The sequence below is a fragment of the Anas acuta genome, chromosome 1, assembly GCF_963932015.1.
Source record: "Anas acuta chromosome 1, bAnaAcu1.1, whole genome shotgun sequence".
NCBI lineage: Eukaryota > Metazoa > Chordata > Aves > Anseriformes > Anatidae > Anas > Anas acuta.
The window spans coordinates 177,271,497-177,287,640 of NC_088979.1; the positions used below are offsets into that span (position 1 = coordinate 177,271,497).

The 16,144-nt window shown below is 37.6% G+C and overlaps 1 protein-coding gene across 13 annotated transcripts in view; it reads left to right on the plus strand.

The window, feature by feature from the left end:
- FOXP2 (forkhead box P2) overlaps positions 1–16,144 on the plus strand; it is a 436,541-nt gene that overhangs the window by 6,523 nt on the left and 413,874 nt on the right. Inside the window, exon 1 of one of the 13 annotated variants that reach the window (XM_068669507.1) lies at positions 3,372–3,522. The exons of the other annotated variants lie outside the window; for them this stretch is intronic. The gene's annotated coding sequence lies outside the window, so the exon portion shown is untranslated. Of the gene's footprint in view, positions 1–3,371; positions 3,523–16,144 lie in introns of those variants that run through there. 13 annotated transcript variants of the gene reach the window in all.

The window sequence follows — 16,144 nt, forward strand, 5'->3', positions numbered from 1 at the left end:
CAGCGTTCTGCATGCAGTCAGGCGCAGTTTTAGCAGGCACAGTGGACACTGGTCAAAGTTTGGGCATTAAGAGTGCTGTAAGCTATTTGAAAAAAATACTTAGGTTTTGTCATTTACAGTGTGTGTCTTTGAAAACTTATTTATTATTTGTTGTGCTGGAAGTTGATGTTTAATTAGTGCAGTGCTAAGCATTACTTTCCTGGTGAGGCAGAGCTCTTTTGAAGATAAAGGGGAAGTATATAGAAAACAGAGGCTAGTATCTTTTGGAGTCTAAAACACAGTAATTGAAATATTTATGATTCAAGGCACTACTCAGTGAGAGAACACAGACAGGACTGTGGTTTCATTACAGTACTTACAGTATTCTCATGACCTAAAAATGAAAACACAAAAACCTAATGCAGTCAGGTGTGCACAGACTGCAGAGATGTGCATAGCTGATGAACTGTTATGTTTTCCACTTGTGTCAATATGTTTTCGTCTTAGTGTAAGCAGATATTTAATTCAGATAAGGAATAAACTATTATCCTATGTACAGCACAGTAAACATAAGAGGCACTGCTGAAGACTCCCAGGTATGTGGTAAAAATGATTCTTCAGTTGAAAATGAATCTGTGGAATATATGGGTGCTAAAGCTGTGTAAATATTAGGATGTTGTTTTGCTAAAAATCATGTAATGCTTTGCCCAGAAATTCACTCAGACTCATTTGTTACCAGTCTTGAATGCATTTAAATTACTTTTAATGTTGTGATGATGCCTGTAAATTGTTTCAGTACACAATAACTGCCAGTGTACATTGAAGAATATATGTGGTCAGTAGTTCATAAGATAACTACGTTGAATATGCAGAAGAAGTTTCACACAATGTCATAAATCCTTGCACATTCTTGTGCTTAATAAGAAGGAATTAAAGTGTATTGTGACAGAAACTTGGACATATTTGGTATTTAATTCTATTTTAAGTGAATGATGTCTTGTGGAAGAGTTTAAGATGTGTTTAACCTTGGAAGTGTTGATCAGTCTGTCCCTGGGCCCCTGTTTATGATTGATCTGGAAAGGGTGTGAAGTGTACCAGAGCAACTGGAATTTTATATCTTTTGAACTTTCACATGGCAAGTTTTAAAAAAATGTAAGTTGTTTTCCTTCCTTCCTTCCTTCCTTCCTTCCTTCCTTCCTTCCTTCCTTCCTTCCTTCCTTCCTTCCTTCCTTCCTTCCTTCCTTCCTTCCTTCCTTCCTTCCTTCCTTCCTTCCTTCCTTCCTTCCTTCCTTCCTTCCTTCCTTCCTTTTTTTTTTTTTTTATATCTGGGAGCTTCAAGTGATCACTGAAAAGCCAGGAGAAGTGACATAGCCAAAATACTCGTGTATTCTTGTAGGACACTGGTGGGGACATTGATGATGGTTGAAACATGTCTGTGGTGGGTGTGGAGCTGTGCATCTTTGGGAGTAGTGTATGTCTGCATCTGTACCCACATCCATCAGCAGCTTCCCAGGAAGAAGGTTACAGGCTTCAAAGGGAAAATCCATTGGGTAGATTTATTGAATCTCAGTTTATGGGACAGAAAACGTCCTAAAGAAGTGTGAATCCAAAATTTTCTGAAGTTGATATGAAGACTGCCTGTGTTTACTCAGAATTTCAGCTTAGATATGGAGATTTGTTGATATTTCAGATGTATTTGTATGTTCATGTGCAAGATAAGTGTCTGAGGTTTTTCCAAGGCTACTTGGTTGCTCTTCAGAACTGCCTAGGCTGAGACTGGTGAGTGACTACTTATATGTGGCTAAGCCATCCCACCGCAAAGGAAAACAAGATGCCACAAATTAGCAAGAAAGACTTTTTTCCTTCCTAATGGAGTATTATTTTTAATCCCATAGTTTTTCCACAACTGAATATTTGATTATGAATTCAACTTCCTGTCCCCTATCCCTTTTTGTCTGGACTCTGATGACAGGTCTCAAGAAACAGATAACGGTGACTCCTTAGACTGCTCCTTGTCAAATCCTGATGCCAAAGCAAGTTTCAAAACACAACCCAGAGATGATCTTTATGTTACCAGTGAAGATTGCCAAGTTTTTGGTTTTTCTTTAAATACAAGTTCTTGGACCTATATGCTCTGAGCAAGTTACCACTAAGATGAAAATCACCTATTTAAAGTGATTTTTTTTTATATTTAACACTTTCAAGTGTTCACTTCCATTTGTTCATTCAATGAATCTGAAAAAGTGCAGCAGTTAGGTACATCGTTGGTGAAGATCCAGACATATGAGGAAGATGCTCCTTAAAAAATGAACACGTATACTTCTTTTAAATCAATGGTGTCCATCCTTTTCAGCAAAGCATGGTAGCCTTGCATAGCAGTGCTGGTGTTGTGTGCTGTGTGATCTGTGCTACTACGGGATCTGCTCAGTAAGTTCCCAGAAGCTATGTCCATGCTTCTCAAGCAGCGTAGTGGTTGAACACCTGTAATTCCCTACATATTTCTCTAGGCAGGGTATTGCTATAGGTTGGTTGGACTGCCTACACATTTTGTTTCTTCCTCTCCAAGAGGCTCCTTGTTCTTTCAGGCTTCTCCAGAGCAGAAGAGGAGCAGGCTGTGGGGCAGTGTTCTGGTGGTACCTCCTTGCTGCCATTTGTTGAGAGCTTTCCCCATTGCCATTTGCTTGTTGTGTGAGAGGAGAGCTGCTGTAAGGTCTGAGAGAAGTGGTGGGTGGTGCAAACTGCATGATGCTTGATTGGTCCTCCCAGGTTGAAGACTGGGCACTCCTACTTTAAATCTTCATGTGTGACTCACTAAAAGAATACAATTATAATTATTTGATCGTGTGTAAAAACGGAACCTACTGTCCTGGACTTAACTGGAGTGCTGTTTTAACCTCTTACTCAGTACATGTCTTCAGTAGCTAGAATAAAACTTTAACCACTAACTGTATTACATGTAGATGCCTGTTCATTTTGTGAATCAATGGTGCTTACATAAAAACCTCTAATTATACTTATGTATCATTTAAATACAGTTTTATAAATACATTTTTCTATACTCGGTGACTGCACTTCAGTTCTTTGTTGTTATGACTAAATTATTACCAGAATGGGGAAGCTGCCATTTTTTCAAGTCAATGCTAGGCGTACACTTTTATCCAAATTCAGCTATTAACAACAGTTTCTCCAGATGAATTTCTCTTCATCTCAGTCATAGATGACTGGGAGCAGAATATGACCACAGATTATAGAAAATTTCTTTCTCGTTGTCACCTGCAATATTACCATAATTGGAACTAACGAGTCTGCAGTTGCACAATATTTATGTTGCAATCCAAACTGACACAGCCTGGAATGCTTCAGTAGCAAAACAAAACACAGACCCAAGCCTTGGGCGGCATGGCTGGGAGGGAGGAAGCTGATCCTCATAGGGACCTCTTTCAGTAGGGAAGTCCCCAACATGCATGAAGTATGTCCTGTAGGTTTCCCTGCTCTGTTCTGGGCCAGTGGGACTTTCTGGGAGAAGAGGGGAGACGAGGCAAGGTGAGTGCTCAGAGCATGGCTGCAGAGTGGTGGTTTGTGGTTTTTGTAGGTGATGCCTTGGGTCAGGCTGCAAAGGCCACTGTTTTGCTACACTGGGGTGATGTGGTAACAAATTGCTTCTCCTCTGAGGTCTTCTGATGGGGATGGGCTCTTTTGTTTTGTGTTTTGTTTTGTTCTTTTTACTCCTTACACTGAGAGGGTCTTTGCCAGGATGTATTATTTGGAAGAAACTCTTTTAATTTACTTTCATTTGACAGATGGAAATAATGAGTCACCATCCAGTGTCACCTTTACTGTTCAGATGGCTGTAGGCTCAGTGAAACTAATGTTTCACCCTGCTGCTGCTCTGGTAGGCTCTGCAACAGCTGATGAACTTGATCTATTACTCCTGGCCTTCACTCGTGACCAGAGCACGGTACACTTGCCTGTGACTGACATACTTAGATCTATGGTCACAAGCTACCTGGTCAACTCTTCAAGCCTAGCTTTAGCGTTAGCTTTAACCCCTCAGAGCTCAGCTGCTTGCAGCATTTAAAACACGTCAAGGGGCTTTGCTTTATAGCAGAGATTTGACTCAGGAAGACTTGTGCTAACTCTTGCTGAAGATATGAAATACAATTTGTAGCTTATAATTGCTGCCTAATATGATCTTGGACCCTTACTTAAAATCCATTTAACTGATACCGTACTTTCTTTATAAGGTTATTATTGGGAGCTAACCTTTCCTTGTGTTGTGGTTAAATGTACAGTGTAATAAGGGTGTTTTTTAATGTGTTTAAGAGTTGGAAGATGTGTTAGAGGTAACCTTTATGCAGAGAGTTTTATATAGTTGTAGTGAGGAGAGCGATATTAAAATCCTGAACACTGGTACCATCTGAATGTAATTTGTTCTCATTGTGTTTTGTATGTGCCTGCTAACAGAAGATGGTAGAGTGTATTGAGAAAATCAGATTTGTTCTCCACTACCTTTCTTACCAGTATTTATTAACCTCATGCATTGACTCCAGAAGGTTTTTGTACTTCTGATGTACACAAAAATACGGAAAAAAAAAGTATCAGGTACAACAGATAGACTAGAATTCTTTCTTTTTTTACACTTCAAGTAGAGCTAACTAAACAGAAAACTTTAGGCACAAAATTAAAAGCCCACCAGAAATCTTTACTTTCTTGTTTAGCTCTTGATAAACAGGAATGAGCCGTGTCTATTGGTGATCTGTAGGGATCACTAGACTATAGCAGATTTAAAGATTAATTTTTCTAAACAACAAAAGTTAGTACTTTTTCTCATACCTATGGCTACTCACTTCCCTGCATTTGACTGCCTTATAGAAATGTGTGTTTAATTAGAGTTAAGTTAAAATAAAGTATTTCTCAAATTATTTTTACCAGATATGTAAGTGTGTGTGTAGCATTTAGGGCACGTGAGAAGGATTTCGGAACTGCAACCTTCTTTAAACTGCTCTGAACAGTAGTGAAGAGGATGAAGTTTCACACCAGAAAAGAGGTCATGAAAAAAAAAAAAAAAGGCTGCTTAAGCAGAGAAGATAAGATGAGTGTCATAAGTGTGGACAGCCTTTGTGGTTTTCAATTTTCTTTTTCACCGGTTTGCTCTTTTCCTGCAGTTCAGCTTTTTTTTTTTTTTTTTTTAAACAAAACAAAACAAAACAATTTTTTCATTTCCCTTTCCTTTTGCCTCAAGGGGGCATTGTGGGTTGGAGAGGGGGAGCAAATTTTGCACGTAAGGCTATCAGTGAGAAATACTTGCTTTTCTTAGGTTCAATAAACTGTTGTCAGGGGTGAGCACAGCAGTAGGAATGGAGTGGGCAAGAATGGCCCTAAGAGAAACAAACATTATTTTTTATCTTAAGTAGGTGGGGGAGGGGGCAACAGTCATGGCTCATGAGGCTGAAATTAACTGCTTTTAGCATTGGGAAGAATGATGGTGATGTAGACAAAGTGCTATCCTAAAATTTATAAGTGTAATTCTTGGCTCAGATATAGACTTCTTGTGGAACTTTAGGGTAGAGTTGCTTAATCTCAGTGCAGTAAAGATAAATTCATTAATGGTTATGAGGTGTTGAGATAATTAAATAGAGAATGCCAGTAAATTGCTTTCTGAAGCTCAATGACTGTAAACTCTGATCTTCTAATTTAATCTATCTACCGCTTCCCATTCCATTGCTGAAAGGCTTTCAAGACTGAGAAATTAGTCCTACTCTAGGCATAGCAACTGTGTGAACTGAGTCATGTTCTTAGAAGGGAAAAAATGTCCTCAATGCAAGTTAAGACTGTATGGACAAAGGATAGCAGAAGCAGGTTTTTGTATTGCCTCTCATGTTCAGAGATAATTTTGTTTCTTACTAACTGCCTGGATTCTATACCGGCTTGTGGTGGCCCTTACGCTTAGGCAGAAGAAAAATTAAGAATCCAATGACCTAATGAAAGAGATCCTGTCCAAATGAGAAGAATTAACCAAAACCATCTCTTTTGGTGGTGGTGCAGTATTGCTTAAGCCTGGCTTTAGTTGTCTAAGCCAATGTTATAATTCTCTCACTAGACAGTGACTTTTTCTTATGAATTATTTAAATATGTGCAGAAACTATTTCTGAGAGAAATTAGATACCTCTGAAATTAGCCTTTTCTAAAAAAGGGTATTGTAACTGTATGAGGAAACTGTTCATTTTACACTCTTAACCTGAGCTCTTAAGAATGGAAATACATGTGAAAATATATTCTGACTTACTTTAAGGTTATGTCAGTATTTTTTCTCAGTAGGTTATTTCTTTGTGTAGGGTATTCTTTATCTAAAGAATAGATAATAGCATTCTGTTAATTTGCGTAATACTATATCAACTGTCGTGTTATCCTTTGAGCTGTAAAATGGACTCGAGTCCTGATGGAGGTGGACAAGAAATACAGTAACGTAACTGGAGAAGCTTTGTGGCAGGCAGAGGTCTTGGATTCAGTCTGTCTCTCCTGGTCTGGTGCTGTTTCATACACTCTGTCCATGAACATGAATATGTTGTGCGAGTGATCTTTGGAGAAAGGCTCAGGACCTCTCCCTGACCTCTGCCAGTGCTTGGGTACAGGTGAGTCCCATACTCAGCTTCCTGATGGGTGTTTCATGTGCTTCTCTTGCTGTGGCCCAGCTGCAGCCAGAAGAACAGCTAGAAGCATCCTCTCCAACTGGCTGGTAGAGACTCCCTTGGGGTAAGAGAGCATGAGTCCATATTCTTCCTTCTTGTGGAGCACTGAAGTCAGGTGCTGAGTGAGCCTCTCTTTCCCGCTCTTGTGTTACCCTTTTGGGTTTTAGTTCAAGGTGAAAGTACCTTACATATCCAGCAAAAGAAATTTCTGAATGAAAAAAATGAGTGATTATGAATATTCAGATGACAGTTCTTGTTGAATTAGCCCCCAAATCACTTTTTTCATCAAGTATGGAAAGGTGAGAATGGGACTCTTAAAACCTCCTGTAAGAGACGTCTTCTTCATATTTGTTACTGTGCATCTAGAGGCTTAATATGAATGTGATATTTACAAGATGAAGTCGTATCATTGCTGAAGTGGATCAACTAGATTTCATTGTTGCCAAATGTTCTGGACATTTTGGGTACAGTGGCAGTAGTTTGCACTATTCTGTTTGTCATAGAAGACTTGAGAGAAAGTGAATTAGCTAGTAGATAAGTATTCATAATTCACACTGGACTTTTATAATGCTCTAAAGGAAATTCTGCAAGTTAAATTTGTTTCACACACACGTGTGTGTATGAGCATCTTGTAATAAGGCCTGTGTAAAATAGCTAGTAATTGTACTTAAACTACTTCCAGCTCTACCATCCCTTTCCTGCATAACATGTTTTGCAGAAATGAAAACCATACCTTTTGATTTCTACTTGGCAAATCTCTAGTACTGGCAGTAAATACAGTTTTAGCAAACTTTACAAAAGTAAAAACAAACAAAAAATGGCTAATTGGTAGCTGTACCACAAATCAACATTTTCTGAAATGTTTTCTTGACTTCACCAATTTGTTTATTGCAGTATGACATCAAAGACATTTTTTCTTCCAGAACTTTAAACTTCATTTAAGGCCTGCATTTTTGTTGTTAGTGCGAAGAAGTTAAAAAATAATCTAGTAATATGTATATTGACTACAGAAGCAAAGTTTCTGTCTTTGGTTTGCAATTTAAACAGTTTGAAGCCTCCTAAAAGTTTGATGTACTTGATATAAAGACCATTTCTGTGACCATTTGCAAAGTTTTAATTTGTTTTAAGCACTGTTGTTGACCTAGAGCTTTTGCTCGCTTAAGGTTGATTAATTGCTTTTGCCACTTCTGTTTGCAGTTCAGTATAATCTCATGCAGACTATTTTTTTTAAAGTTTAATCTTCTGTTGACGGTTGCATGTTTGTATGGGATGGTAGGTTTGACCACTAATATACTTAAGTATTTTTATAAACAAATAAATAAGATTCAAAACAGTAACAAACTACTGCAAACTGAGACAAAGGCTAAGTAGTGCAAATTTATTTCATGAGGCATGATTTCTGCACCTCCTGTAGACTCTGCTGTGGAAGCTCTTGCTTTTATGTGGTTTTTATTTATTTAGAAGGAGAAGATGATCATCCTGTTTTCATTTATATTTTTATTTAAGGCAGATTTAGATAGAACAAGAATAGACCTATGTGCTATATTGGGTATTGTTAAAGTGAGTATGCCTTCTCTGATAATTACTATTCATTAAGGCTCTTTCTTTAGTGGAGATAACTCTCAGTTTATCTTATATGGAAAGTGAACGGATGAATGTTGGCACTAAAGTCACTTCATAAAAAATCTGAAATTTGGATCCTTAGTCTAAGAGACCTATGGGTCATCTGCTTTACCACATTATGTTTCAGAAAGCGTACATCCCTCTGAATGGTTGGGTAAGTCACATTAATGCAATGTGATCCTCACTATAAGGGTTTAGTGTTTTAATGATAATTGACTTGGTTAATTTGGCCAGAGTAGGAGCCCATGATTTCTATGTGCAGGGTGGAACCCAGTCATTGCAGATGATGCCAAGGAAGATGCTGCTTTCATTCATCTTTGGAAGTTTGTGACTCCTAGAAATAGAAACTAGGTATCCTATTGACTTGCATTCGTCTACTTTCTCACAAATAGTTAAGTGGTTGACTTAAAAAGAATAAAAAAAAGAAAGAATGTTGCTGATAGTGAAGAGAGGAGGAAAACTTACATTCCTTCCCATTTTTAAAGGAGATCAGTTATGGTTTTTGAACTTCTGGGATTACAGTGTATTTTCTTTGCAAAAAACCTCTCAGAAAATACAAAGGTTATATCTATTCAGACAGCATAACTTGCTTCCTAGCTTTCCAAAATGCTTTAACTCATCTCGTGTTCAGCTGCAAATATTAGGGTCTTGGAGAAACAAGAGCATTAGTGTTGTGTCTGTAGCTCCTTGGATGGCAGGGACAGCGCTCTGGACAAGAGCTGTGGCAATGTCTTGTCAGGGCTGAGGTGCTAAGTGAGCATGCTCCTGTAATTGTGCTGAGTTGCTTACTTCTGGAGGCCAGAATATGGGAGAAAGAAACCTTCCTCCACCATAATCCTCCGTTTTAATCTTTCCTTTTGGAAGTTTTCAACAGCACCACTAATTCTGAAGATCGTAGCTCTGAAATTATTCTGGTTGCTTTTGCTTGCAAAAAATTATGATTTTTTTTTTCAGTTATCTTTCCTCTCATGCCTATTTAAAGTTGATCCCAGCAATGGAGGAGATTATTCTAAGAAAAAAAGTGATTTAATCGAAGAAGAAGTATCCTAAAACTTGTGTCTAACTAGAGGCATACTGCAAGGTGAAGAAGCTGCATAAAATACAGTGGTAGCACAAGAAACCATAACATTTTTACCGAAATCATTGTATGGAAAGTGCTTCATGTCAGCTGAAATGTCAGATGTATCAGGAGAAAGTTAAAGTGGAACCTGATTTCTGTAAGGCTAAAGATTCAAGTAATTTGCTTAGGGATGCAGTAGAAAATCAATCTTATGCTTGAAAGAGGGAATAGTAGCCTTCAAGTCTCATCTCATGTTTTGTAGCTGATTGCCTGTTTTTATTATCTCCCCTCCTTTTCCTTCAGTACTTACTAATGCCCTTTGGTTAACTCCATTATACCTTTGAAAAACTTCTTGCAGAGCTCAGCTGCTTTGGCTTGTTTGCTGGGTAAGCCTCACTGATATTATTATAATTAATAGTATGTGTAAAAACTTCCTGAACTGAGTGTTGCAGAATCAGGCTATTAAAACTTGGTACCCCATATGTTCTGCAGCGTGCAAGATTTCCATCCTCCACAGCTGGGGCTCATCAGGGAAGACACTAGAGCCACACTGATCTTCCATGCTATGCGGGAGGCTGGTTTGGTAGCAACACAATTCTGCTTGTGAACGAGCGAGAGGGACAGAAAGCAAGCTCAGTTTATAGTTTGGAGATATGTTTTTAATTTGCCTTTATTTTTATTTTTATATCAAAGGGATAAAAATACAAGAGAAGCATGTACTGTATTTTCAGATATTGGAAATCTCTGAAGATCTGATTCATAAGTGAGAGTTGAATAGTTGTGTGTTACATGATAACAGTTTTCTTGCTTTGACTTTTACTTCTGATGAGTGTTACTGCTTTATTTCCTCCAACGACTTTGATTTTAGGAAAATACTTTTTAAAATTATAAGAAAGTAGTATAGAATAATGAGAGGTGGAAAGAATGGTCTGATTTTTGAGGATATATATTTTTTTGTATAACTTGGAGGTGTCATGAATATTTGTAATTTGCTAGTTCTGTGAAATTAAAACAAATAAAGGAGAGTAAATATATCAATTTAAGAGGACAGGGAATGATACTTAGCAATGTGAGCAGCATATGAGCCCAGATCAAATCTAGTAATAGAGTATTTAAGTACACGCAAATATAAGGTCATACAATTAGAGACAATATTACAGACTTTGCTTTCAATATTGGGGTCTGTATCCAGAGAGGACAGTTGTGACTCTGGAAAAGACATGGACATTTATGCTGGCTGATCAGTTAAGTATGGATGTTTTAAATTTAAATTGTGACTTTATACTCTTGGGTGTATAAACAAATAAGTCTTAAATGGGAATAACAAAGTTAGATGTTTCTGCCTAAATTCCTTCTTTCTTTTTTTGGCATCAGGAAAAGAAAAAGTTTCTGGATAGTTTCTGAAAAAAAAAAAAAAAAAAAAAAAAAAGGACATAGGGCTACATGGAGAAGAGAAGCTTGATAATAGAGAGTTTCCAGTTTACTTTATAAAGGCATAACAAAGTCCAGTAGGAGAAGAGCAGTTTAACACTGAGAGTGGTTGTTCAAAAAAAGACATTATTAAGGACTTCAAAGTAGCTTTCATTGGGAAACTTTAAAATATGATTTAAGGGCTTTTCTAAGACATGCTCAGGTTTGGTGAAGGAATTATGCCAGCAATCCCTTACAACCATGATATATATGAATGTTAGTTTGACCACTGATTTTTCCTTTGAAGGAAGCAGGAGGGTGCTTAGTGTGCTTATTGGCATATCAATATTCATTAGTTCCCTATTTGTCCTTTGACACTCCTGTAGAGTCTCAGGGATGGACTGTAACACCACTACTAGGTGTTGTACAAACACAGAACAACTGTGAGTCCCACCCCAGAAACTGGACAATTTAAATATTTAGGTGGACACGGCAGGTAGAAACAGACAAGGAAAAACAAGAAAACAAGGAGTTATCGTAGCATATCAGCAAATAATCTGTTTTAAAATTTTCCATAGGTCTCCTGCCAAAGCAATTTGGAAGAGGCTAATCAGTTAGTCTTATGGACATTCACAGATGTGTGAGGTGTCAGCCTGGATAAAAAGCCTGAAGACACTTAATTGAAAAAATAACACATAGATGATGGAAGCTGGCAGCCTGGACCTAAAGGAGAAGGGAGTTTACTTCTAGATACGGAATGAGAGATGATAGGTAGGCTTTGACATGGAAGATAAGTGATTAATATATAATGGGATACTGGATTTATGTCAGTGGAACGAGATTGCATTTGTCAAGATTAGAACAAAAGAGAGGAACAAGATGTGCAATAAGAGGGATGGGAATATTAGCTGTATGGTTTGAGAGGAGAGACATACTGTAAGAATGAGGTTTATAAAGATCCTATAATATTTACATATAAAACTTTTGTAAATATGTGAGTGTACAGCGCCAAGATGCTCGTGTGAAGAACGAGTCAAAGATGATGCCTGAATTATTGGCCTAAATTAGTGGTAATGTTGCCCGAGGAAGGAGGTAAGGAGAGAGCTTATGAGCCCTGTAGAGGAGTTTTATTTTGTCGAGACTTTGCTACTAGAATAGACCAAATATTTTCCTGAAGTTTGAAAGCTGTTTTATGTCTTCTTAATTTGGTCAGTTTATATTTACTAAATGAATTGTCAGCTTCTTTCCTTCCCTTTTATGTATTTCCATCTGAACTGTATTAGAAGATTTCGAGAAGTTGTTTTTTTTTCCTTTACTTACAGACTTCTTGCTCTATGTGCCCTCTGAGACCACCAGAGATAGCTAGGTGCATTGCTCTGAGATTCCTGGCAGAGAAGCCCTGCTAACACAAGTCAGTGTTACTGTGTCGGTTTGGTTGTTGAGGTCTGCTTGATTACCTCCCCCCCGTCCAATTGTCCTTCTTTCAAGTTCTAAAAATTGTTCATTAGATTTATCATTGCTTTTTAAGGAAGTCTTCATGAGCATGACCTGAGGTTTTACAGGAAATCTTGAAATAAAAGTAATAATATTGTTATACATTTTCTCACATTCAGCCACACATGCTATCACAAAAGTAGCCTTGAAGCTGTTTTAGTTTTACAGCAAAGAGTGTTTCTTTTCATATCAGGTAATCCGATCTGCTGTTCTTTTTATTTTTTTTATTTTTTTTTCCCCTTGGCTTTGAAAACATGCCTTTATATTAATAATCCTGGATTTTGTGCTGGAAGTTGATTGCTCTAATTGCTGTTTGGTATTCAGTAATATTAAATAAAGGTTCAACATTTTTTATTTTTCCTTTTTTTTTTTTTTTAACTCTAAAATGTATCAATGTGTATTTTTAGAGTTCACCATTAGTGGATGTATAATCTTTGTGTCTGCTTTTATTCTTGGCCACTGGGAGTTTCGCTACCAGCAATAAAAGACAACCTCCATGTTGTACTGCACAGTATAGATATTGTAAATTTTGGTCTTGCTTTCCATTGATCTGGTTTGCCATATGGGAATCATATTCAGCTGATCTTTATTTCCTGAGTCAGAAATTCTGTTTTACCCATCTTTGGGGCTTTCAGCATTTATTCTCAGTGGGCTGTCAGGTATTGCACATGAAAGCGAAGGTTCAAAGGCATATAAAGAAGGTTGAGGTCTGAAATGTTTACTTAACACTGCCTTTTTTTTTTTTTCTTTTTACAAACATTTGCCAGACTGAAGGATCAGCATGAAACCTTGATAAATTTTAGACTTTTTATACTCTATTATGAACATTTTACACATACATAATTTTGGTGTAGCCTGGAACACATCAGCTGTAAACTTGCTACCATTGCTTTGCCAATTTAACAGCATTGCGATTATTATTATTATTATTAATTTACCATATTTTTCTTTTCTCAGTTTTATTTTATTTCATTTTTTTTTCTTTATTTCTTGGGAGTGCCATTTACTGACTGCTATTGTGCAGATTTTAATTTAAAAAAAACAAACAAACAACAAACAAAGTAAAATAAAATAAATAAATAAAAGATACCATCCTTTTTTGTGATGTCATTCTACTGAGAGAATGAATTTAAGTGAAAGTGTTTGTTACCTGTGAAGATGCTGGCACCAATGAAGTAAACAGTCATAATGTTAACAGCTTTTGTGCTGTTATATGTGTAATCCCATGGGAAACAAATGCTTGAAGTTTGATGGCTTTGAATCACTTGGGGACAGTGATACAAGGCTCTAGACACTACTACTGTAGTGTGATTTTTCTTTTTCATTTGTACTGAAGCATATTTAAGGCTTTGCGTACTGGAGTGTGTCTGATGCTCCTCTTTGATCTTTAATGTATCTCATTTTGCTTTTTCTTACCAAGCAAGGAAATAACCAGGGATCTTGAGAGTTGGTAGAGGGATTTTTTTCTGGCTTCTTTTGGCTTCCTTCTTCTACATTGAAGAATCTAAGTCTACTGAGTGGACTTAGAGCTCCGGGTTTGGCGCAAAGTGACCCTTTTATTCTAGAAAAGATGTGTTGTTAGTGCACCCAGGTTCATATTTTGTTGTTGAGGAACTGGAGAGAGAAAAGAGAAAGGTTATCAAAGACTGAGAGGGAGGTGGGTTTTCCCTCATAGCTCCTTCACCTTTCTCACAGGGACCAGCAAGCGTGAAGCTTTCAGGGAACAATGCTCCCATGAAAAGGCCTGGACTCCTAGCCCTGCTCCTCTTGACTTGCATGGCCTCTTTCATCAGGAAGTTATACTGCAGGTTTAACTCACTGCTTAGTGTTTGGTTGTTCCTCCTTTCCTTTTTCCTTGCTTTCTCCAGCCAAAATAGAGAATGGCATCCAGGAGAATGTGGCAGCATGGATAGCTTCTTTCCGGTAGATGGACTACCAAAGACTGCAGTGGGACTTTTCTTTTTTATTCCTGTTGTGTTCATTCATTCCTTTGTTTGTTTCTGTCATTACTGAAACATGTCACTGTCGCGCCACTGGTTCAGCTTCCCTCACTTTAGTAATCAATATGATTACAGCTCCCCAAGGTCAATTCATCAGCTCACCAGACTTTCACCTGACATTGCCCAACGCTAAGAGAGAGAGATTTTCCCATCCAGCTCTTCGTAGATGTCATCTGTTCCATTAGTTGGCTTTTTTGAATTGGGAATAACAACACAAGGAAATAAAGTGACCAGAAGAAGCCAGACTTGAAGTCTTCAGTACAAACAAGAAAGCACTACATCATCCAGAGGCATGGCAGACAGCACAAAGCAATGTGAAGGAGAGCACTGATGCTCATCACTGCAAGACCTGCTGCCAACAGAATGAGCCTGCTTTTGGGTAGGGTGTATTTGAGACTAAATGGCATTGTGATCTCCCACCATGTGCTTCCAGATGGAACTAAAAACATGTGGCATTTGTTTAACCTTTTCTGAACGAGCTTCAGCTAAGAAAACTGCATGAGAAGGTGTCTCAGTGATGAAGGTGGGATTGAAATAATCACAGATTTTATATGCTGTCAAGCACTCCCACCAGGTTCAGATGGGTTCACCAAAGTATCAAACTGGGAATAATGATAAAATCTCATAAATCTTGTTGTGAAGCATTGCAAACAGTTTTGACACACTTGTTCGATGGATGCATAAAATTTCCAAAAACTATCTTTTCATGGGGAATTATATGATTGTAAGACTTTCTGTAAGATAGTCTTCACTGTCTTGTCGGGTGGTGATAAAATTATCATTATTTGTACCTTTTTGTTAGCTGTTGGTTTAGTACCACCGTAATGGTACAACAGGATGTGAAGATGTAGAAATTGAAAATGTTGAAGTACATGCTGTCTTTAGTTAAATATATCTGTCTTCTGAGTTGTCTGCCATATCCTCACAGGACTTTGGAAGTCATTCGGTGTCTTAGTATTTATTTTCAGTGTTCTTGGCCTGATTCCACACGAGCTTGGGAATGAAGCCTGTGTTGGATCATTGTGCTTCTCCAGAAAAGGGGAGCTCCCTGTGGCAGGAAGGCTGAAGATCCTCTGTGCAGAGTAGGGACCTTGTTCAGGGATACATCCAAGCCTTGGAGAAAGAGGAACTGAAGAACATCATGAATTGCATCCTATTTCACTTCTAATCCCAAGAGTTTTAAAATCTTATTTTTTTCTTTGTCACAAATACACTTATTTCTATGTGTTTTCACAGAACAAACTAACTTTCTAATAGCCCACAGGACAAAATAACCCAGAGAAGTAGAAAAGAAAAGGGCTGTAACAAAACAGGGCACTCATTTGCATATTTCTCCCTTGTGGGAAGAGGACCAGAAGACAAATACATTACAGTGACAGTACTGGGTACATTCAGATTCTGCAGTAATGACCATGGTGATACTGCAGAGCCATGCATCAGGGTTAAAGAAGCTGCTGTCTTCCAGTAACTGTCACAAAAAATATGTTCATTTAGATCAGAAGCATATTATTAATAAACAGGAAGGAGAATCTTAGATGGTGAATTACGTAGTTTGAGCTGAAATATTGCTAGCTAAAAAAAAGTTAGGTGAAAGAAATTGCATGATGAATGTGAGGCTACTTCACAAAAATGTGGTGCTTTTCAAATTGCTCCTGATTTAAGCATATAGTCAAATCATATAATCTTGTAGTGGTAATAATTATAATCTTGAGAATGTAAACTTGTTACAATGTTATTTTCCTGAGTCTGCTGGTTCTCTGGAACACACCAAGTCTATCTTTACTCCATTTTCTTCTTTCTTCATTAATCCTTTTTAAGGTATTCATTCCAAACTTAATGATGGATTTTAAAATTCAGCATTAACAATTTAATTTATTGTAACTTCTGTG